The sequence below is a fragment of the Carlito syrichta genome, unplaced genomic scaffold (assembly GCF_000164805.1).
Source record: "Carlito syrichta isolate Samal-C Ts95f unplaced genomic scaffold, Tarsius_syrichta-2.0.1 Scaffold304768, whole genome shotgun sequence".
Taxonomy (NCBI): Eukaryota; Metazoa; Chordata; class Mammalia; order Primates; family Tarsiidae; genus Carlito; species Carlito syrichta.
Genome location: NW_007248864.1, coordinates 168,594 through 172,536, shown reverse-complemented (window position 1 = coordinate 172,536; position 3,943 = coordinate 168,594). Strand labels below are relative to the sequence as shown.

General features: G+C 41.6%; 1 pseudogene; it reads right to left on the bottom strand.

Moving 5' to 3' along the window:
• LOC103263219 overlaps nt 1-3,006 on the bottom strand; it is an 18,660-nt pseudogene extending 15,654 nt beyond the window's left edge.
• Nucleotides 3,007-3,943: the final 937 nt, after the last annotated feature.

Here is a 3,943-nt window from a genome sequence, read left to right as displayed (position 1 = left end):
GCGTGGTAGCGCATCCCTGTAATTCCGGCTACTTGGAAGGCTGAGGTGGAAGGATCGCCGAAGCCCAGCAGGTCAAGGCTGCGGTGGCCGGGAGTGGCCATTGCACTCCAGTCGGGGCGACAGAGTGAGACTCCAACTCAAAAAAAATAAATAAATAAAAATAAAATAATTATACTGTATTAACATATCTTGATTTAATAACTTCCTATTATGGGACTATATTTAGTCTACTTTTGCCATATTCCTTCTAACCTATTTTCTGTCTATCCTCTCAATATATTGTAGTAGGATGTACACTTCTGAATTAGAAATAATTTCTACAGAATCTTGAAGGCCAAACTACATCTCAGTGAACTCACTGTATTCTAGAAATTGCCTCTTCCTTTCTGCTGTGAATAAAACAAAATACAAAATCTATCCTTTGAATGGTCAGTTCTAGAGCATTGTCTATCTTTAATATCATGATTACTAGAATACATCTACTTCCCGTTTTCAAAAAGCAAAACAATATTATATTATCCTCAGTCCAGTTGGACTTCTGCCATTCTCCATGATTACTAACCTCATCTGTCATTACCCTGGAATGTAATTAATATGTGCTATTTGGAACACAGTAACAGGGAGCCCTGATCTCATCTGAGGAAGTAACATTTAAGCTGGGATCTGAAGGATGAATAGCAAAGGTGGGTGACAGCATTCCAAGCATATATGGTTGCCTGTGAAAAGTCTATCAGGAGAAAAGGAGCTTTGGGAACTCAAGGAATGAAAGGTGGCCAGTGGGGTAGAGTCTGGCAAGTAAGAGGGAAAGTTGTTTACTTTAGGTTAGAGAGGAAGGCAGGGATCAGAGAATTCAGAGCCTTGGAAGTGATGTTATGGTAGGATTTTGAACTTATCTAAGAGCAATGGAAAGCTATTGAAAAGTAATAAGGCTGGGAGCAGTGACTCAAGTCTGTAATCCCAGCACTTTGGGAGGCCTAGGCGAGAGAATTGCCTGAGTCCAGGGGTTCAAGACCAGCCTGGGCAACTTGGTGAGACCCATCTCTACAATAAATCAAAAAATTAGCTGGGCATGGTGGCACATGCCTGTAGCTCCAGCTATTTGGAAGCCTGAGGTGGAAGGGTCGCCTGAGTCCAGCAGGTCGAGGCTGCAGTGGCTGTGTTTAAAAAAAAAAAAGAAAAGTAAACTAAAAAGCAGAGGAGTGATGTGATCTGATATGTCATCCAAAGATTTCTGTGGTTGCAGTATGCAGCAGTCACCAACCTTTTTGGCATCAGGGACCAGTTACATGGAAGACATTTTTCCCACAGACTGTATGTGGGGGATGGTTTGGAGATAATTCAAGCACATCAGATCACATCACTCCTCTGCTTTTTAGTTTACTTTTCTTTTTTTTTTTTAAACACAGCCACTGCAGCCTCGACCTGCTGGACTCAGGCGACCCTTCCACCTCAGGCTTCCAAATAGCTGGAGCTACAGGCATGTGCCACCATGCCCAGCTAATTTTTTGATTTATTGTAGAGATGAGGTCTCGCCTGCCCAGGTGGGTCTTGAACCCACGGGCTCAGGCAATTCACTCACCTCAGCCTCCCAAAGGCGCGGGATTACAGGCTGAGTCACCGAGCCCGGCTGCATTTTATTTCTATTGTTATTACACTGTAATATATAATGAAATAATGATACAATTCACCATAAAAAAAGAGGTGTGGACGGAAATGATGAATAAAAATAATTGGTGGGTCATATGCAGACTAAAATAAGTGTTGGATTCTGACTTAAAGCCTGCCACAGGTGCAACTGTACAACTGAAGTACATCACCTCACTGGCCACTCACTGATAGGGTTTTGATGAGTCTGCAAGCAATTGATTTATTATGATCTTTGTGCCGTCAAACTTTATTGTTAATGTTATTCTGTATCTGCAGGTGCTCCCCAGCACATCACCACCTCAACTCTACCTCAAATCATCAAGCATTCGATTCTCATGAGGAGCATGCAGCCTAAATTCCTCCCATGCGCAGTTCACAATAGGGTTCCTGCGCCTGTGAGAATCTAATGTTTCTGCTGATCTGACAGGAGGTAGAGCTCAGGCAGTAATTCAAGCAATGGGGAGCAGCTATAAATACAGATGAAGTTTCACTCCTACTGCTCACTTCCTGCTGTGTAGCCCCATTCTTAACAGGACACGGACTGGTACCCATCCGTGGCACAGGGATAGGGAACCCCTGGTATAGACAATGAATTGGATGAGGCTCATAATCAGAAATATATGGGCAAAACTGTTATAAATAAATTATCAAGGCCAGCCTTGAAAGGGGTAAATTTCAAATGGGCAAAAGATAGCCTTACAAGATATGTTTGGAAGCTCAGCAGAGAGCGTTGGATTTCTTCAACTTGCTGATGATGGGGTGATTTTGATGCTGATAGCATAGCCTCATTTTTTTCTTCCTTTTTCCTTTTTTTAGTATGAGATGGAAGAAGTGACTACTTCTCACCATTTCCCTCCTGCTAGATCACTTGAATTGCTGCACAACCCAATGATCCCAAAAGTAGTTAGCTTTCCTCCTTCATAGGTGTGGCTTGCATCCTATGCCCTAGTGGCTGTTTTGCCCACTTGCTATGGGTGAGATTTCTTAGGGGCTGAGGTAGAAGGTAGGAAAGAGGAAGGTGGGACAGGGACACAATAGGAAAAAAGGGGTCCTGAGTAACTTGCAAAGAAATGAGGCAACACAATCAAGTGTCCACGAAGAACTCCTTCCTTTCCCTCCCTTGAGCAGCAAGCTTTATCTCTAGTCAAGTAGGTAGTAAGGATAGAAAGAAGACTGGTTTATCTAAATTCTTACCTGCTGGAGACTGTGGCTTCTTTCTGCTGCAGTCAGTTGATCCATCAGAAAATTTGGTGTTACACACCATGGGTTCTGACAGTTTAGGCAGGAGGAGGTTCGTTTTGGCAGTTCTGTTGGTAGAGAAGGCCAAATGAAAACAATGGCTGATAGTCTGCTTTTCATAGTCTTGGACAACAGCATTCTACAACACCTGGGCTGCCTTTGGAAATTGTGAGGAGGCACTAAAGAGCACAAAAATATTGTTTCCTCGTCTTACAAAAGCTCACATAAGAGTGACTCTAAATTATGTGCATGAGAGCAGCTTTAATTTTGGTTTGAGTTTGAATACAGAAAAAAATCACCTTGTATAAATTTCATGCGATTTGCTGAGCATATTTTGATTTGTATGTAGTTGCTTTTTTTTTTTCCTTGAGACAGAGTCTCACTCTGTTGCTCAGGCTGATGTGCAGTGGCATATTCATGGCTACAGCAGCCTTGACCTGCTGGGTTCATGTGATCCTTTTGCCTCAGCCTTCCAAGTAGCTGGAGCTACAGGCTTGCACCACCACAACCAGCTAATTCTTTGTTTTATTGCAGAGATGAGATCTCACCAATTTTCCCAGGCTGGTCTGGAACCCCTGGGTTTAGGCAATCCTCTTGCCTCTGCCTCTCAAATTGCTGGTATTACAGGTGTGAGCCACTATATCCTCCTGGAATTGCATTTTTATAGTGGAGTAAATCAGTCTGGACCCATAAATATGGGTGTTGTACTGAATTAAACTAAGAGAACAAAGAGATAGTGAAATTAGAATAACAAATGACAACATGACCAACAATACTACTATATCTTGGGGGATCTTAAAACTCCTGCTTTTAAGCTACAGCAGCATGGCAATAGATGAGTATGATAGAATACTGCAAAAAAAGAAAAAATTCCAGGTCTAGTATTTTTTAAGTTGATCTGTTTGAATCTATAAGCAAAGTACATTTTTCCATTTGTTTAACAGAATTGACTGTTGAAGGATATTATTTATTATTTACTAACAAGTACTTGTACCCCCAAATGTCCAAATTAGTTTATCATTTATTTTATTATTGATTAGGATGTATTTTGATAAGG